Consider the following 19,880-nt stretch of genomic DNA (forward strand, 5'->3'; position numbering starts at 1 on the left):
CTTCTGCCGAAAGACGCCGGCAACCGGCGCTTCCCTTCGGCCAGCTCCGGAGCGCTGTGTTCTGCCTCTCTAGTCGTCTACATCTTAGCGAAAAACTTCTCCGCTGCATTTCGCAAGGAGAAAGCCTACCAGCACTGCTCACGTTCGCCGATCTTGCCAAGAAATGGGATTTGCTGCTCATGCCAAGGACACTGCACTTTCCTGGGCAAGCTGCAAAGTGCTGGCAGATGGCCGTGCTCTCTGCCCGCTCCTGCCCAGCTTTGGGTAGTAGCGGGCACATTCCAGCCTGGCGAAGGCAAAAAACCTCGAGAGCTTTCACGCAGCTTTAGGAGAGCTGAGATGCTGAAAAGCAGCCAAGCTGAACAGCCGGGCTCAGCTTCAATAGGGTGCAATTGCCTGAATGGGGAAAACGAAGCAGCAGAGCAGCGGGCTTCTGTGCGCACTGAAGGCAATTGCAAGCATGCAGCAGCTGCTCCTTGCCAAGCACAGGCAGCTGCCTATGTTCTTCTTTCTTGACAAACTCACTGCTGCCCTTCTTTTCAGCAGTTGCCATCGTGTTCTCTGCATCTGGGAGCCTCAGGGGACGAGCAGGATTTTCCCAGGAGGGATGCGTCAGGAGTACGTAAACACCCAGGCAAGTTGTCCTGGAACGCCTTCCATCCGCATGCCAAGAGGGAATTCAGCAGGCAGGAGAGTGGCAGCCAGCGTCCTCCAGCAGTCTGCCAGCTTCGCACACAAGCCTGCTTCTTGGCGGCTTCGTTCTTCGCCTCTTGCAAGCTACCGCGATCTCTGGCTGCCGGAGGTGGAGAAGCGGCTACTTCGCGCACAGAGGACTGGAGCGGCAGCGGTGCCTTCCGGAGCGCCGCTTCTGCCGAAAGACGCCGGCAACCGGCGCTTCCCTTCGGCCAGCTCCGGAGCGCCGTGTTCTGCCTCTCTAGTCGTCTACATCTTAGCGAAAAACTTCTCCGCTGCATTTCGCAAGGAGAAAGCCTACCAGCACTGCTCACGTTCGCCGATCTTGCCAAGAAATGGGATTTGCTGCTCATGCCAAGGACACTGCACTTTCCTGGGCAAGCTGCAAAGTGCTGGCAGATGGCCGTGCTCTCTGCCCGCTCCTGCCCAGCTTTGGGTAGTAGCGGGCACATTCCAGCCTGGCGAAGGCAAAAAACCTCGAGAGCTTTCACGCAGCTTTAGGAGAGCTGAGATGCTGAAAAGCAGCCAAGCTGAACAGCCGGGCTCAGCTTCAATAGGGTGCAATTGCCTGAATGGGGAAAACGAAGCAGCAGAGCAGCGGGCTTCTGTGCGCACTGAAGGCAATTGCAAGCATGCAGCAGCTGCTCCTTGCCAAGCACAGGCAGCTGCCTATGTTCTTCTTTCTTGACAAACTCACTGCTGCCCTTCTTTTCAGCAGTTGCCATCGTGTTCTCTGCATCTGGGAGCCTCAGGGGACGAGCAGGATTTTCCCAGGAGGGATTCGTCAGGACTACGTAAACACCCAGGCAAGTTGTCCTGGAACGCCTTCCATCCGCATGCCAAGAGGGAATTCAGCAGGCAGGAGAGTGGCAGCCAGCGTCCTCCAGCAGTCTGCCAGCTTCGCACACAAGCCTGCTTCTTGGCGGCTTCGTTCTTCGCCTCTTGCAAGCTACCGCGATCTCTGGCTGCCGGAGGCGGAGAAGCGGCTACTTCGCGCACAGAAGACTGGAACGGTAGCGGTGCGCTCCGGAGCGCCGCTTCTGCCGAAAGACGCCGGCAACCGGCGCTTCCCTTCGGCCAGCTCCGGAGCGCCGTGTTCTGCCTCTCTAGTCGTCTACATCTTAGCGAAAAACTTCTCCGCTGCATTTCGCAAGGAGAAAGCCTACCAGCACTGCTCACGTTCGCCGATCTTGCCAAGAAATGGGATTTGCTGCTCATGCCAAGGACACTGCACTTTCCTGGGCAAGCTGCAAAGTGCTGGCAGATGGCCGTGCTCTCTGCCCGCTCCTGCCCAGCTTTGGGTAGTAGCGGGCACATTCCAGCCTGGCGAAGGCAAAAAACCTCGAGAGCTTTCACGCAGCTTTAGGAGAGCTGAGATGCTGAAAAGCAGCCAAGCTGAACAGCCGGGCTCAGCTTCAATAGGGTGCAATTGCCTGAATGGGGAAAACGAAGCAGCAGAGCAGCGGGCTTCTGTGCGCACTGAAGGCAATTGCAAGCATGCAGCAGCTGCTCCTTGCCAAGCACAGGCAGCTGCCTATGTTCTTCTTTCTTGACAAACTCACTGCTGCCCTTCTTTTCAGCAGCTGCCATCGTGTTCTCTGCATCTGGGAGCCTCAGGGGACGAGCAGGATTTTCCCAGGAGGGATGCGTCAGGACTACGTCAAAACCCAGGCAAGTTGTCCTGGAACGCCTTCCATCCGCATGCCAAGAGGGAATTCAGCAGGCAGGAGAGTGGCAGCCAGCGTCCTCCAGCAGTCTGCCAGCTTCGCACACAAGCCTGCTTCTTGGCGGCTTCGTTCTTCGCCTCTTGCAAGCTACCGCGATCTCTGGCTGCCGGAGGCGGAGAAGCGGCTACTTCGCGCACAGAAGACTGGAACGGTAGCGGTGCGCTCCGGAGCGCCGCTTCTGCCGAAAGACGCCGGCAACCGGCGCTTCCCTTCGGCCAGCTCCGGAGCGCTGTGTTCTGCCTCTCTAGTCGTCTACATCTTAGCGAAAAACTTCTCCGCTGCATTTCGCAAGGAGAAAGCCTACCAGCACTGCTCACGTTCGCCGATCTTGCCAAGAAATGGGATTTGCTGCTCATGCCAAGGACACTGCACTTTCCTGGGCAAGCTGCAAAGTGCTGGCAGATGGCCGTGCTCTCTGCCCGCTCCTGCCCAGCTTTGGGTAGTAGCGGGCACATTCCAGCCTGGCGAAGGCAAAAAACCTCGAGAGCTTTCACGCAGCTTTAGGAGAGCTGAGATGCTGAAAAGCAGCCAAGCTGAACAGCCGGGCTCAGCTTCAATAGGGTGCAATTGCCTGAATGGGGAAAACGAAGCAGCAGAGCAGCGGGCTTCTGTGCGCACTGAAGGCAATTGCAAGCATGCAGCAGCTGCTCCTTGCCAAGCACAGGCAGCTGCCTATGTTCTTCTTTCTTGACAAACTCACTGCTGCCCTTCTTTTCAGCAGTTGCCATCGTGTTCTCTGCATCTGGGAGCCTCAGGGGACGAGCAGGATTTTCCCAGGAGGGATGCGTCAGGAGTACGTAAACACCCAGGCAAGTTGTCCTGGAACGCCTTCCATCCGCATGCCAAGAGGGAATTCAGCAGGCAGGAGAGTGGCAGCCAGCGTCCTCCAGCAGTCTGCCAGCTTCGCACACAAGCCTGCTTCTTGGCGGCTTCGTTCTTCGCCTCTTGCAAGCTACCGCGATCTCTGGCTGCCGGAGGTGGAGAAGCGGCTACTTCGCGCACAGAGGACTGGAGCGGCAGCGGTGCCTTCCGGAGCGCCGCTTCTGCCGAAAGACGCCGGCAACCGGCGCTTCCCTTCGGCCAGCTCCGGAGCGCCGTGTTCTGCCTCTCTAGTCGTCTACATCTTAGCGAAAAACTTCTCCGCTGCATTTCGCAAGGAGAAAGCCTACCAGCACTGCTCACGTTCGCCGATCTTGCCAAGAAATGGGATTTGCTGCTCATGCCAAGGACACTGCACTTTCCTGGGCAAGCTGCAAAGTGCTGGCAGATGGCCGTGCTCTCTGCCCGCTCCTGCCCAGCTTTGGGTAGTAGCGGGCACATTCCAGCCTGGCGAAGGCAAAAAACCTCGAGAGCTTTCACGCAGCTTTAGGAGAGCTGAGATGCTGAAAAGCAGCCAAGCTGAACAGCCGGGCTCAGCTTCAATAGGGTGCAATTGCCTGAATGGGGAAAACGAAGCAGCAGAGCAGCGGGCTTCTGTGCGCACTGAAGGCAATTGCAAGCATGCAGCAGCTGCTCCTTGCCAAGCACAGGCAGCTGCCTATGTTCTTCTTTCTTGACAAACTCACTGCTGCCCTTCTTTTCAGCAGTTGCCATCGTGTTCTCTGCATCTGGGAGCCTCAGGGGACGAGCAGGATTTTCCCAGGAGGGATTCGTCAGGACTACGTAAACACCCAGGCAAGTTGTCCTGGAACGCCTTCCATCCGCATGCCAAGAGGGAATTCAGCAGGCAGGAGAGTGGCAGCCAGCGTCCTCCAGCAGTCTGCCAGCTTCGCACACAAGCCTGCTTCTTGGCGGCTTCGTTCTTCGCCTCTTGCAAGCTACCGCGATCTCTGGCTGCCGGAGGCGGAGAAGCGGCTACTTCGCGCACAGAAGACTGGAACGGTAGCGGTGCGCTCCGGAGCGCCGCTTCTGCCGAAAGACGCCGGCAACCGGCGCTTCCCTTCGGCCAGCTCCGGAGCGCCGTGTTCTGCCTCTCTAGTCGTCTACATCTTAGCGAAAAACTTCTCCGCTGCATTTCGCAAGGAGAAAGCCTACCAGCACTGCTCACGTTCGCCGATCTTGCCAAGAAATGGGATTTGCTGCTCATGCCAAGGACACTGCACTTTCCTGGGCAAGCTGCAAAGTGCTGGCAGATGGCCGTGCTCTCTGCCCGCTCCTGCCCAGCTTTGGGTAGTAGCGGGCACATTCCAGCCTGGCGAAGGCAAAAAACCTCGAGAGCTTTCACGCAGCTTTAGGAGAGCTGAGATGCTGAAAAGCAGCCAAGCTGAACAGCCGGGCTCAGCTTCAATAGGGTGCAATTGCCTGAATGGGGAAAACGAAGCAGCAGAGCAGCGGGCTTCTGTGCGCACTGAAGGCAATTGCAAGCATGCAGCAGCTGCTCCTTGCCAAGCACAGGCAGCTGCCTATGTTCTTCTTTCTTGACAAACTCACTGCTGCCCTTCTTTTCAGCAGCTGCCATCGTGTTCTCTGCATCTGGGAGCCTCAGGGGACGAGCAGGATTTTCCCAGGAGGGATGCGTCAGGACTACGTCAAAACCCAGGCAAGTTGTCCTGGAACGCCTTCCATCCGCATGCCAAGAGGGAATTCAGCAGGCAGGAGAGTGGCAGCCAGCGTCCTCCAGCAGTCTGCCAGCTTCGCACACAAGCCTGCTTCTTGGCGGCTTCGTTCTTCGCCTCTTGCAAGCTACCGCGATCTCTGGCTGCCGGAGGCGGAGAAGCGGCTACTTCGCGCACAGAAGACTGGAACGGTAGCGGTGCGCTCCGGAGCGCCGCTTCTGCCGAAAGACGCCGGCAACCGGCGCTTCCCTTCGGCCAGCTCCGGAGCGCCGTGTTCTGCCTCTCTAGTCGTCTACATCTTAGCGAAAAACTTCTCCGCTGCATTTCGCAAGGAGAAAGCCTACCAGCACTGCTCACGTTCGCCGATCTTGCCAAGAAATGGGATTTGCTGCTCATGCCAAGGACACTGCACTTTCCTGGGCAAGCTGCAAAGTGCTGGCAGATGGCCGTGCTCTCTGCCCGCTCCTGCCCAGCTCTGGGTAGTAGCGGGCACATTCCAGCCTGGCGAAGGCAAAAAACCTCGAGAGCTTTCACGCAGCTTTAGGAGAGCTGAGATGCTGAAAAGCAGCCAAGCTGAACAGCCGGGCTCAGCTTCAATAGGGTGCAATTGCCTGAATGGGGAAAACGAAGCAGCAGAGCAGCGGGCTTCTGTGCGCACTGAAGGCAATTGCAAGCATGCAGCAGCTGCTCCTTGCCAAGCACAGGCAGCTGCCTATGTTCTTCTTTCTTGACAAACTCACTGCTGCCCTTCTTTTCAGCAGCTGCCATCGTGTTCTCTGCATCTGGGAGCCTCAGGGGACGAGCAGGATTTTCCCAGGAGGGATGCGTCAGGACTACGTCAAAACCCAGGCAAGTTGTCCTGGAACGCCTTCCATCCGCATGCCAAGAGGGAATTCAGCAGGCAGGAGAGTGGCAGCCAGCGTCCTCCAGCAGTCTGCCAGCTTCGCACACAAGCCTGCTTCTTGGCGGCTTCGTTCTTCGCCTCTTGCAAGCTACCGCGATCTCTGGCTGCCGGAGGCGGAGAAGTGGCTACTTCGCGCACAGAAGACTGGAACGGTAGCGGTGCGCTCCGGAGCGCCGCTTCTGCCGAAAGACGCCGGCAACCGGCGCTTCCCTTCGGCCAGCTCCGGAGCGCTGTGTTCTGCCTCTCTAGTCGTCTACATCTTAGCGAAAAACTTCTCCGCTGCATTTCGCAAGGAGAAAGCCTACCAGCACTGCTCACGTTCGCCGATCTTGCCAAGAAATGGGATTTGCTGCTCATGCCAAGGACACTGCACTTTCCTGGGCAAGCTGCAAAGTGCTGGCAGATGGCCGTGCTCTCTGCCCGCTCCTGCCCAGCTTTGGGTAGTAGCGGGCACATTCCAGCCTGGCGAAGGCAAAAAACCTCGAGAGCTTTCACGCAGCTTTAGGAGAGCTGAGATGCTGAAAAGCAGCCAAGCTGAACAGCCGGGCTCAGCTTCAATAGGGTGCAATTGCCTGAATGGGGAAAACGAAGCAGCAGAGCAGCGGGCTTCTGTGCGCACTGAAGGCAATTGCAAGCATGCAGCAGCTGCTCCTTGCCAAGCACAGGCAGCTGCCTATCTTCTTCTTTCTTGACAAACTCACTGCTGCCCTTCTTTTCAGCAGCTGCCATCGTGTTCTCTGCATCTGGGAGCCTCAGGGGACGAGCAGGATTTTCCCAGGAGGGATGCGTCAGGACTACGTCAAAACCCAGGCAAGTTGTCCTGGAACGCCTTCCATCCGCATGCCAAGAGGGAATTCAGCAGGCAGGAGAGTGGCAGCCAGCGTCCTCCAGCAGTCTGCCAGCTTCGCACACAAGCCTGCTTCTTGGCGGCTTCGTTCTTCGCCTCTTGCAAGCTACCGCGATCTCTGGCTGCCGGAGGCGGAGAAGCGGCTACTTCGCGCACAGAAGACTGGAACGGTAGCGGTGCGCTCCGGAGCGCCGCTTCTGCCGAAAGACGCCGGCAACCGGCGCTTCCCTTCGGCCAGCTCCGGAGCGCCGTGTTCTGCCTCTCTAGTCGTCTACATCTTAGCGAAAAACTTCTCCGCTGCATTTCGCAAGGAGAAAGCCTACCAGCACTGCTCACGTTCGCCGATCTTGCCAAGAAATGGGATTTGCTGCTCATGCCAAGGACACTGCACTTTCCTGGGCAAGCTGCAAAGTGCTGGCAGATGGCCGTGCTCTCTGCCCGCTCCTGCCCAGCTCTGGGTAGTAGCGGGCACATTCCAGCCTGGCGAAGGCAAAAAACCTCGAGAGCTTTCACGCAGCTTTAGGAGAGCTGAGATGCTGAAAAGCAGCCAAGCTGAACAGCCGGGCTCAGCTTCAATAGGGTGCAATTGCCTGAATGGGGAAAACGAAGCAGCAGAGCAGCGGGCTTCTGTGCGCACTGAAGGCAATTGCAAGCATGCAGCAGCTGCTCCTTGCCAAGCACAGGCAGCTGCCTATGTTCTTCTTTCTTGACAAACTCACTGCTGCCCTTCTTTTCAGCAGTTGCCATCGTGTTCTCTGCATCTGGGAGCCTCAGGGGACGAGCAGGATTTTCCCAGGAGGGATGCGTCAGGACTACGTCAAAACCCAGGCAAGTTGTCCTGGAACGCCTTCCATCCGCATGCCAAGAGGGAATTCAGCAGGCAGGAGAGTGGCAGCCAGCGTCCTCCAGCAGTCTGCCAGCTTCGCACACAAGCCTGCTTCTTGGCGGCTTCGTTCTTCGCCTCTTGCAAGCTACCGCGATCTCTGGCTGCCGGAGGCGGAGAAGCGGCTACTTCGCGCACAGAAGACTGGAACGGTAGCGGTGCGCTCCGGAGCGCCGCTTCTGCCGAAAGACGCCGGCAACCGGCGCTTCCCTTCGGCCAGCTCCGGAGCGCCGTGTTCTGCCTCTCTAGTCGTCTACATCTTAGCGAAAAACTTCTCCGCTGCATTTCGCAAGGAGAAAGCCTACCAGCACTGCTCACGTTCGCCGATCTTGCCAAGAAATGGGATTTGCTGCTCATGCCAAGGACACTGCACTTTCCTGGGCAAGCTGCAAAGTGCTGGCAGATGGCCGTGCTCTCTGCCCGCTCCTGCCCAGCTTTGGGTAGTAGCGGGCACATTCCAGCCTGGCGAAGGCAAAAAACCTCGAGAGCTTTCACGCAGCTTTAGGAGAGCTGAGATGCTGAAAAGCAGCCAAGCTGAACAGCCGGGCTCAGCTTCAATAGGGTGCAATTGCCTGAATGGGGAAAACGAAGCAGCAGAGCAGCGGGCTTCTGTGCGCACTGAAGGCAATTGCAAGCATGCAGCAGCTGCTCCTTGCCAAGCACAGGCAGCTGCCTATGTTCTTCTTTCTTGACAAACTCACTGCTGCCCTTCTTTTCAGCAGCTGCCATCGTGTTCTCTGCATCTGGGAGCCTCAGGGGACGAGCAGGATTTTCCCAGGAGGGATGCGTCAGGACTACGTCAAAACCCAGGCAAGTTGTCCTGGAACGCCTTCCATCCGCATGCCAAGAGGGAATTCAGCAGGCAGGAGAGTGGCAGCCAGCGTCCTCCAGCAGTCTGCCAGCTTCGCACACAAGCCTGCTTCTTGGCGGCTTCGTTCTTCGCCTCTTGCAAGCTACCGCGATCTCTGGCTGCCGGAGGCGGAGAAGCGGCTACTTCGCGCACAGAAGACTGGAACGGTAGCGGTGCGCTCCGGAGCGCCGCTTCTGCCGAAAGACGCCGGCAACCGGCGCTTCCCTTCGGCCAGCTCCGGAGCGCCGTGTTCTGCCTCTCTAGTCGTCTACATCTTAGCGAAAAACTTCTCCGCTGCATTTCGCAAGGAGAAAGCCTACCAGCACTGCTCACGTTCGCCGATCTTGCCAAGAAATGGGATTTGCTGCTCATGCCAAGGACACTGCACTTTCCTGGGCAAGCTGCAAAGTGCTGGCAGATGGCCGTGCTCTCTGCCCGCTCCTGCCCAGCTCTGGGTAGTAGCGGGCACATTCCAGCCTGGCGAAGGCAAAAAACCTCGAGAGCTTTCACGCAGCTTTAGGAGAGCTGAGATGCTGAAAAGCAGCCAAGCTGAACAGCCGGGCTCAGCTTCAATAGGGTGCAATTGCCTGAATGGGGAAAACGAAGCAGCAGAGCAGCGGGCTTCTGTGCGCACTGAAGGCAATTGCAAGCATGCAGCAGCTGCTCCTTGCCAAGCACAGGCAGCTGCCTATGTTCTTCTTTCTTGACAAACTCACTGCTGCCCTTCTTTTCAGCAGCTGCCATCGTGTTCTCTGCATCTGGGAGCCTCAGGGGACGAGCAGGATTTTCCCAGGAGGGATGCGTCAGGACTACGTCAAAACCCAGGCAAGTTGTCCTGGAACGCCTTCCATCCGCATGCCAAGAGGGAATTCAGCAGGCAGGAGAGTGGCAGCCAGCGTCCTCCAGCAGTCTGCCAGCTTCGCACACAAGCCTGCTTCTTGGCGGCTTCGTTCTTCGCCTCTTGCAAGCTACCGCGATCTCTGGCTGCCGGAGGCGGAGAAGCGGCTACTTCGCGCACAGAAGACTGGAACGGTAGCGGTGCGCTCCGGAGCGCCGCTTCTGCCGAAAGACGCCGGCAACCGGCGCTTCCCTTCGGCCAGCTCCGGAGCGCTGTGTTCTGCCTCTCTAGTCGTCTACATCTTAGCGAAAAACTTCTCCGCTGCATTTCGCAAGGAGAAAGCCTACCAGCACTGCTCACGTTCGCCGATCTTGCCAAGAAATGGGATTTGCTGCTCATGCCAAGGACACTGCACTTTCCTGGGCAAGCTGCAAAGTGCTGGCAGATGGCCGTGCTCTCTGCCCGCTCCTGCCCAGCTTTGGGTAGTAGCGGGCACATTCCAGCCTGGCGAAGGCAAAAAACCTCGAGAGCTTTCACGCAGCTTTAGGAGAGCTGAGATGCTGAAAAGCAGCCAAGCTGAACAGCCGGGCTCAGCTTCAATAGGGTGCAATTGCCTGAATGGGGAAAACGAAGCAGCAGAGCAGCGGGCTTCTGTGCGCACTGAAGGCAATTGCAAGCATGCAGCAGCTGCTCCTTGCCAAGCACAGGCAGCTGCCTATCTTCTTCTTTCTTGACAAACTCACTGCTGCCCTTCTTTTCAGCAGCTGCCATCGTGTTCTCTGCATCTGGGAGCCTCAGGGGACGAGCAGGATTTTCCCAGGAGGGATGCGTCAGGACTACGTCAAAACCCAGGCAAGTTGTCCTGGAACGCCTTCCATCCGCATGCCAAGAGGGAATTCAGCAGGCAGGAGAGTGGCAGCCAGCGTCCTCCAGCAGTCTGCCAGCTTCGCACACAAGCCTGCTTCTTGGCGGCTTCGTTCTTCGCCTCTTGCAAGCTACCGCGATCTCTGGCTGCCGGAGGCGGAGAAGCGGCTACTTCGCGCACAGAAGACTGGAACGGTAGCGGTGCGCTCCGGAGCGCCGCTTCTGCCGAAAGACGCCGGCAACCGGCGCTTCCCTTCGGCCAGCTCCGGAGCGCCGTGTTCTGCCTCTCTAGTCGTCTACATCTTAGCGAAAAACTTCTCCGCTGCATTTCGCAAGGAGAAAGCCTACCAGCACTGCTCACGTTCGCCGATCTTGCCAAGAAATGGGATTTGCTGCTCATGCCAAGGACACTGCACTTTCCTGGGCAAGCTGCAAAGTGCTGGCAGATGGCCGTGCTCTCTGCCCGCTCCTGCCCAGCTCTGGGTAGTAGCGGGCACATTCCAGCCTGGCGAAGGCAAAAAACCTCGAGAGCTTTCACGCAGCTTTAGGAGAGCTGAGATGCTGAAAAGCAGCCAAGCTGAACAGCCGGGCTCAGCTTCAATAGGGTGCAATTGCCTGAATGGGGAAAACGAAGCAGCAGAGCAGCGGGCTTCTGTGCGCACTGAAGGCAATTGCAAGCATGCAGCAGCTGCTCCTTGCCAAGCACAGGCAGCTGCCTATGTTCTTCTTTCTTGACAAACTCACTGCTGCCCTTCTTTTCAGCAGTTGCCATCGTGTTCTCTGCATCTGGGAGCCTCAGGGGACGAGCAGGATTTTCCCAGGAGGGATGCGTCAGGACTACGTCAAAACCCAGGCAAGTTGTCCTGGAACGCCTTCCATCCGCATGCCAAGAGGGAATTCAGCAGGCAGGAGAGTGGCAGCCAGCGTCCTCCAGCAGTCTGCCAGCTTCGCACACAAGCCTGCTTCTTGGCGGCTTCGTTCTTCGCCTCTTGCAAGCTACCGCGATCTCTGGCTGCCGGAGGCGGAGAAGCGGCTACTTCGCGCACAGAAGACTGGAACGGTAGCGGTGCGCTCCGGAGCGCCGCTTCTGCCGAAAGACGCCGGCAACCGGCGCTTCCCTTCGGCCAGCTCCGGAGCGCCGTGTTCTGCCTCTCTAGTCGTCTACATCTTAGCGAAAAACTTCTCCGCTGCATTTTGCAAGGAGAAAGCCTACCAGCACTGCTCACGTTCGCCGATCTTGCCAAGAAATGGGATTTGCTGCTCATGCCAAGGACACTGCACTTTCCTGGGCAAGCTGCAAAGTGCTGGCAGATGGCCGTGCTCTCTGCCCGCTCCTGCCCAGCTCTGGGTAGTAGCGGGCACATTCCAGCCTGGCGAAGGCAAAAAACCTCGAGAGCTTTCACGCAGCTTTAGGAGAGCTGAGATGCTGAAAAGCAGCCAAGCTGAACAGCCGGGCTCAGCTTCAATAGGGTGCAATTGCCTGAATGGGGAAAACGAAGCAGCAGAGCAGCGGGCTTCTGTGCGCACTGAAGGCAATTGCAAGCATGCAGCAGCTGCTCCTTGCCAAGCACAGGCAGCTGCCTATGTTCTTCTTTCTTGACAAACTCACTGCTGCCCTTCTTTTCAGCAGCTGCCATCGTGTTCTCTGCATCTGGGAGCCTCAGGGGACGAGCAGGATTTTCCCAGGAGGGATGCGTCAGGACTACGTCAAAACCCAGGCAAGTTGTCCTGGAACGCCTTCCATCCGCATGCCAAGAGGGAATTCAGCAGGCAGGAGAGTGGCAGCCAGCGTCCTCCAGCAGTCTGCCAGCTTCGCACACAAGCCTGCTTCTTGGCGGCTTCGTTCTTCGCCTCTTGCAAGCTACCGCGATCTCTGGCTGCCGGAGGCGGAGAAGCGGCTACTTCGCGCACAGAAGACTGGAGCGGCAGCGGTGCCTTCCGGAGCGCCGCTTCTGCCGAAAGACGCCGGCAACTGGCGCTTCCCTTCGGCCAGCTCCGGAGCGCCGTGTTCTGCCTCTCTAGTCGTCTACATCTTAGCGAAAAACTTCTCCGCTGCATTTTGCAAGGAGAAAGCCTACCAGCACTGCTCACGTTCGCCGATCTTGCCAAGAAATGGGATTTGCGGCTCATGCCAAGGACACTGCACTTTCCTGGGCAAGCTGCAAAGTGCTGGCAGATGGCCGTGCTCTCTGCCCGCTCCTGCCCAGCTTTGGGTAGTAGCGGGCACATTCCAGCCTGGCGAAGGCAAAAAACCTCGAGAGCTTTCACGCAGCTTTAGGAGAGCTGAGATGCTGAAAAGCAGCCAAGCTGAACAGCCGGGCTCAGCTTCAATAGGGTGCAATTGCCTGAATGGGGAAAACGAAGCAGCAGAGCAGCGGGCTTCTGTGCGCACTGAAGGCAATTGCAAGCATGCAGCAGCTGCTCCTTGCCAAGCACAGGCAGCTGCCTATGTTCTTCTTTCTTGACAAACTCACTGCTGCCCTTCTTTTCAGCAGCTGCCATCGTGTTCTCTGCATCTGGGAGCCTCAGGGGACGAGCAGGATTTTCCCAGGAGGGATGCGTCAGGACTACGTCAAAACCCAGGCAAGTTGTCCTGGAACGCCTTCCATCCGCATGCCAAGAGGGAATTCAGCAGGCAGGAGAGTGGCAGCCAGCGTCCTCCAGCAGTCTGCCAGCTTCGCACACAAGCCTGCTTCTTGGCGGCTTCGTTCTTCGCCTCTTGCAAGCTACCGCGATCTCTGGCTGCCGGAGGTGGAGAAGCGGCTACTTCGCGCACAGAAGACTGGAGCGGCAGCGGTGCCTTCCGGAGCGCCGCTTCTGCCGAAAGACGCCGGCAACTGGCGCTTCCCTTCGGCCAGCTCCGGAGCGCCGTGTTCTGCCTCTCTAGTCGTCTACATCTTAGCGAAAAACTTCTCCGCTGCATTTTGCAAGGAGAAAGCCTACCAGCACTGCTCACGTTCGCCGATCTTGCCAAGAAATGGGATTTGCGGCTCATGCCAAGGACACTGCACTTTCCTGGGCAAGCTGCAAAGTGCTGGCAGATGGCCGTGCTCTCTGCCCGCTCCTGCCCAGCTTTGGGTAGTAGCGGGCACATTCCAGCCTGGCGAAGGCAAAAAACCTCGAGAGCTTTCACGCAGCTTTAGGAGAGCTGAGATGCTGAAAAGCAGCCAAGCTGAACAGCCGGGCTCAGCTTCAATAGGGTGCAATTGCCTGAATGGGGAAAACGAAGCAGCAGAGCAGCGGGCTTCTGTGCGCACTGAAGGCAATTGCAAGCATGCAGCAGCTGCTCCTTGCCAAGCACAGGCAGCTGCCTATGTTCTTCTTTCTTGACAAACTCACTGCTGCCCTTCTTTTCAGCAGCTGCCATCGTGTTCTCTGCATCTGGGAGCCTCAGGGGACGAGCAGGATTTTCCCAGGAGGGATTCGTCAGGACTACGTAAACACCCAGGCAAGTTGTCCTGGAACGCCTTCCATCCGCATGCCAAGAGGGAATTCAGCAGGCAGGAGAGTGGCAGCCAGCGTCCTCCAGCAGTCTGCCAGCTTCGCACACAAGCCTGCTTCTTGGCGGCTTCGTTCTTCGCCTCTTGCAAGCTACCGCGATCTCTGGCTGCCGGAGGCGGAGAAGCGGCTACTTCGCGCACAGAAGACTGGAACGGTAGCGGTGCGCTCCGGAGCGCCGCTTCTGCCGAAAGACGCCGGCAACCGGCGCTTCCCTTCGGCCAGCTCCGGAGCGCCGTGTTCTGCCTCTCTAGTCGTCTACATCTTAGCGAAAAACTTCTCCGCTGCATTTCGCAAGGAGAAAGCCTACCAGCACTGCTCACGTTCGCCGATCTTGCCAAGAAATGGGATTTGCTGCTCATGCCAAGGACACTGCACTTTCCTGGGCAAGCTGCAAAGTGCTGGCAGATGGCCGTGCTCTCTGCCCGCTCCTGCCCAGCTTTGGGTAGTAGCGGGCACATTCCAGCCTGGCGAAGGCAAAAAACCTCGAGAGCTTTCACGCAGCTTTAGGAGAGCTGAGATGCTGAAAAGCAGCCAAGCTGAACAGCCGGGCTCAGCTTCAATAGGGTGCAATTGCCTGAATGGGGAAAACGAAGCAGCAGAGCAGCGGGCTTCTGTGCGCACTGAAGGCAATTGCAAGCATGCAGCAGCTGCTCCTTGCCAAGCACAGGCAGCTGCCTATGTTCTTCTTTCTTGACAAACTCACTGCTGCCCTTCTTTTCAGCAGTTGCCATCGTGTTCTCTGCATCTGGGAGCCTCAGGGGACGAGCAGGATTTTCCCAGGAGGGATTCGTCAGGACTACGTAAACACCCAGGCAAGTTGTCCTGGAACGCCTTCCATCCGCATGCCAAGAGGGAATTCAGCAGGCAGGAGAGTGGCAGCCAGCGTCCTCCAGCAGTCTGCCAGCTTCGCACACAAGCCTGCTTCTTGGCGGCTTCGTTCTTCGCCTCTTGCAAGCTACCGCGATCTCTGGCTGCCGGAGGCGGAGAAGCGGCTACTTCGCGCACAGAAGACTGGAACGGTAGCGGTGCGCTCCGGAGCGCCGCTTCTGCCGAAAGACGCCGGCAACCGGCGCTTCCCTTCGGCCAGCTCCGGAGCGCCGTGTTCTGCCTCTCTAGTCGTCTACATCTTAGCGAAAAACTTCTCCGCTGCATTTCGCAAGGAGAAAGCCTACCAGCACTGCTCACGTTCGCCGATCTTGCCAAGAAATGGGATTTGCTGCTCATGCCAAGGACACTGCACTTTCCTGGGCAAGCTGCAAAGTGCTGGCAGATGGCCGTGCTCTCTGCCCGCTCCTGCCCAGCTTTGGGTAGTAGCGGGCACATTCCAGCCTGGCGAAGGCAAAAAACCTCGAGAGCTTTCACGCAGCTTTAGGAGAGCTGAGATGCTGAAAAGCAGCCAAGCTGAACAGCCGGGCTCAGCTTCAATAGGGTGCAATTGCCTGAATGGGGAAAACGAAGCAGCAGAGCAGCGGGCTTCTGTGCGCACTGAAGGCAATTGCAAGCATGCAGCAGCTGCTCCTTGCCAAGCACAGGCAGCTGCCTATGTTCTTCTTTCTTGACAAACTCACTGCTGCCCTTCTTTTCAGCAGCTGCCATCGTGTTCTCTGCATCTGGGAGCCTCAGGGGACGAGCAGGATTTTCCCAGGAGGGATGCGTCAGGACTACGTCAAAACCCAGGCAAGTTGTCCTGGAACGCCTTCCATCCGCATGCCAAGAGGGAATTCAGCAGGCAGGAGAGTGGCAGCCAGCGTCCTCCAGCAGTCTGCCAGCTTCGCACACAAGCCTGCTTCTTGGCGGCTTCGTTCTTCGCCTCTTGCAAGCTACCGCGATCTCTGGCTGCCGGAGGCGGAGAAGCGGCTACTTCGCGCACAGAAGACTGGAACGGTAGCGGTGCGCTCCGGAGCGCCGCTTCTGCCGAAAGACGCCGGCAACCGGCGCTTCCCTTCGGCCAGCTCCGGAGCGCCGTGTTCTGCCTCTCTAGTCGTCTACATCTTAGCGAAAAACTTCTCCGCTGCATTTCGCAAGGAGAAAGCCTACCAGCACTGCTCACGTTCGCCGATCTTGCCAAGAAATGGGATTTGCTGCTCATGCCAAGGACACTGCACTTTCCTGGGCAAGCTGCAAAGTGCTGGCAGATGGCCGTGCTCTCTGCCCGCTCCTGCCCAGCTCTGGGTAGTAGCGGGCACATTCCAGCCTGGCGAAGGCAAAAAACCTCGAGAGCTTTCACGCAGCTTTAGGAGAGCTGAGATGCTGAAAAGCAGCCAAGCTGAACAGCCGGGCTCAGCTTCAATAGGGTGCAATTGCCTGAATGGGGAAAACGAAGCAGCAGAGCAGCGGGCTTCTGTGCGCACTGAAGGCAATTGCAAGCATGCAGCAGCTGCTCCTTGCCAAGCACAGGCAGCTGCCTATGTTCTTCTTTCTTGACAAACTCACTGCTGCCCTTCTTTTCAGCAGCTGCCATCGTGTTCTCTGCATCTGGGAGCCTCAGGGGACGAGCAGGATTTTCCCAGGAGGGATGCGTCAGGACTACGTCAAAACCCAGGCAAGTTGTCCTGGAACGCCTTCCATCCGCATGCCAAGAGGGAATTCAGCAGGCAGGAGAGTGGCAGCCAGCGTCCTCCAGCAGTCTGCCAGCTTCGCACACAAGCCTGCTTCTTGGCGGCTTCGTTCTTCGCCTCTTGCAAGCTACCGCGATCTCTGGCTGCCGGAGGCGGAGAAGTGGCTACTTCGCGCACAGAAGACTGGAACGGTAGCGGTGCGCTCCGGAGCGCCGCTTCTGCCGAAAGACGCCGGCAACCGGCGCTTCCCTTCGGCCAGCTCCGGAGCGCTGTGTTCTGCCTCTCTAGTCGTCTACATCTTAGCGAAAAACTTCTCCGCTGCATTTCGCAAGGAGAAAGCCTACCAGCACTGCTCACGTTCGCCGATCTTGCCAAGAAATGGGATTTGCTGCTCATGCCAAGGACACTGCACTTTCCTGGGCAAGCTGCAAAGTGCTGGCAGATGGCCGTGCTCTCTGCCCGCTCCTGCCCAGCTTTGGGTAGTAGCGGGCACATTCCAGCCTGGCGAAGGCAAAAAACCTCGAGAGCTTTCACGCAGCTTTAGGAGAGCTGAGATGCTGAAAAGCAGCCAAGCTGAACAGCCGGGCTCAGCTTCAATAGGGTGCAATTGCCTGAATGGGGAAAACGAAGCAGCAGAGCAGCGGGCTTCTGTGCGCACTGAAGGCAATTGCAAGCATGCAGCAGCTGCTCCTTGCCAAGCACAGGCAGCTGCCTATCTTCTTCTTTCTTGACAAACTCACTGCTGCCCTTCTTTTCAGCAGCTGCCATCGTGTTCTCTGCATCTGGGAGCCTCAGGGGACGAGCAGGATTTTCCCAGGAGGGATGCGTCAGGACTACGTCAAAACCCAGGCAAGTTGTCCTGGAACGCCTTCCATCCGCATGCCAAGAGGGAATTCAGCAGGCAGGAGAGTGGCAGCCAGCGTCCTCCAGCAGTCTGCCAGCTTCGCACACAAGCCTGCTTCTTGGCGGCTTCGTTCTTCGCCTCTTGCAAGCTACCGCGATCTCTGGCTGCCGGAGGCGGAGAAGCGGCTACTTCGCGCACAGAAGACTGGAACGGTAGCGGTGCGCTCCGGAGCGCCGCTTCTGCCGAAAGACGCCGGCAACCGGCGCTTCCCTTCGGCCAGCTCCGGAGCGCCGTGTTCTGCCTCTCTAGTCGTCTACATCTTAGCGAAAAACTTCTCCGCTGCATTTCGCAAGGAGAAAGCCTACCAGCACTGCTCACGTTCGCCGATCTTGCCAAGAAATGGGATTTGCTGCTCATGCCAAGGACACTGCACTTTCCTGGGCAAGCTGCAAAGTGCTGGCAGATGGCCGTGCTCTCTGCCCGCTCCTGCCCAGCTCTGGGTAGTAGCGGGCACATTCCAGCCTGGCGAAGGCAAAAAACCTCGAGAGCTTTCACGCAGCTTTAGGAGAGCTGAGATGCTGAAAAGCAGCCAAGCTGAACAGCCGGGCTCAGCTTCAATAGGGTGCAATTGCCTGAATGGGGAAAACGAAGCAGCAGAGCAGCGGGCTTCTGTGCGCACTGAAGGCAATTGCAAGCATGCAGCAGCTGCTCCTTGCCAAGCACAGGCAGCTGCCTATGTTCTTCTTTCTTGACAAACTCACTGCTGCCCTTCTTTTCAGCAGTTGCCATCGTGTTCTCTGCATCTGGGAGCCTCAGGGGACGAGCAGGATTTTCCCAGGAGGGATGCGTCAGGACTACGTCAAAACCCAGGCAAGTTGTCCTGGAACGCCTTCCATCCGCATGCCAAGAGGGAATTCAGCAGGCAGGAGAGTGGCAGCCAGCGTCCTCCAGCAGTCTGCCAGCTTCGCACACAAGCCTGCTTCTTGGCGGCTTCGTTCTTCGCCTCTTGCAAGCTACCGCGATCTCTGGCTGCCGGAGGCGGAGAAGCGGCTACTTCGCGCACAGAAGACTGGAACGGTAGCGGTGCGCTCCGGAGCGCCGCTTCTGCCGAAAGACGCCGGCAACCGGCGCTTCCCTTCGGCCAGCTCCGGAGCGCCGTGTTCTGCCTCTCTAGTCGTCTACATCTTAGCGAAAAACTTCTCCGCTGCATTTCGCAAGGAGAAAGCCTACCAGCACTGCTCACGTTCGCCGATCTTGCCAAGAAATGGGATTTGCTGCTCATGCCAAGGACACTGCACTTTCCTGGGCAAGCTGCAAAGTGCTGGCAGATGGCCGTGCTCTCTGCCCGCTCCTGCCCAGCTTTGGGTAGTAGCGGGCACATTCCAGCCTGGCGAAGGCAAAAAACCTCGAGAGCTTTCACGCAGCTTTAGGAGAGCTGAGATGCTGAAAAGCAGCCAAGCTGAACAGCCGGGCTCAGCTTCAATAGGGTGCAATTGCCTGAATGGGGAAAACGAAGCAGCAGAGCAGCGGGCTTCTGTGCGCACTGAAGGCAATTGCAAGCATGCAGCAGCTGCTCCTTGCCAAGCACAGGCAGCTGCCTATGTTCTTCTTTCTTGACAAACTCACTGCTGCCCTTCTTTTCAGCAGCTGCCATCGTGTTCTCTGCATCTGGGAGCCTCAGGGGACGAGCAGGATTTTCCCAGGAGGGATGCGTCAGGACTACGTCAAAACCCAGGCAAGTTGTCCTGGAACGCCTTCCATCCGCATGCCAAGAGGGAATTCAGCAGGCAGGAGAGTGGCAGCCAGCGTCCTCCAGCAGTCTGCCAGCTTCGCACACAAGCCTGCTTCTTGGCGGCTTCGTTCTTCGCCTCTTGCAAGCTACCGCGATCTCTGGCTGCCGGAGGCGGAGAAGCGGCTACTTCGCGCACAGAAGACTGGAACGGTAGCGGTGCGCTCCGGAGCGCCGCTTCTGCCGAAAGACGCCGGCAACCGGCGCTTCCCTTCGGCCAGCTCCGGAGCGCCGTGTTCTGCCTCTCTAGTCGTCTACATCTTAGCGAAAAACTTCTCCGCTGCATTTCGCAAGGAGAAAGCCTACCAGCACTGCTCACGTTCGCCGATCTTGCCAAGAAATGGGATTTGCTGCTCATGCCAAGGACACTGCACTTTCCTGGGCAAGCTGCAAAGTGCTGGCAGATGGCCGTGCTCTCTGCCCGCTCCTGCCCAGCTCTGGGTAGTAGCGGGCACATTCCAGCCTGGCGAAGGCAAAAAACCTCGAGAGCTTTCACGCAGCTTTAGGAGAGCTGAGATGCTGAAAAGCAGCCAAGCTGAACAGCCGGGCTCAGCTTCAATAGGGTGCAATTGCCTGAATGGGGAAAACGAAGCAGCAGAGCAGCGGGCTTCTGTGCGCACTGAAGGCAATTGCAAGCATGCAGCAGCTGCTCCTTGCCAAGCACAGGCAGCTGCCTATGTTCTTCTTTCTTGACAAACTCACTGCTGCCCTTCTTTTCAGCAGCTGCCATCGTGTTCTCTGCATCTGGGAGCCTCAGGGGACGAGCAGGATTTTCCCAGGAGGGATGCGTCAGGACTACGTCAAAACCCAGGCAAGTTGTCCTGGAACGCCTTCCATCCGCATGCCAAGAGGGAATTCAGCAGGCAGGAGAGTGGCAGCCAGCGTCCTCCAGCAGTCTGCCAGCTTCGCACACAAGCCTGCTTCTTGGCGGCTTCGTTCTTCGCCTCTTGCAAGCTACCGCGATCTCTGGCTGCCGGAGGCGGAGAAGCGGCTACTTCGCGCACAGAAGACTGGAACGGTAGCGGTG

This window comes from Vidua macroura, chromosome 2 (genome assembly GCF_024509145.1).
Source record: "Vidua macroura isolate BioBank_ID:100142 chromosome 2, ASM2450914v1, whole genome shotgun sequence".
Classification (NCBI taxonomy): domain Eukaryota; kingdom Metazoa; phylum Chordata; class Aves; order Passeriformes; family Viduidae; genus Vidua; species Vidua macroura.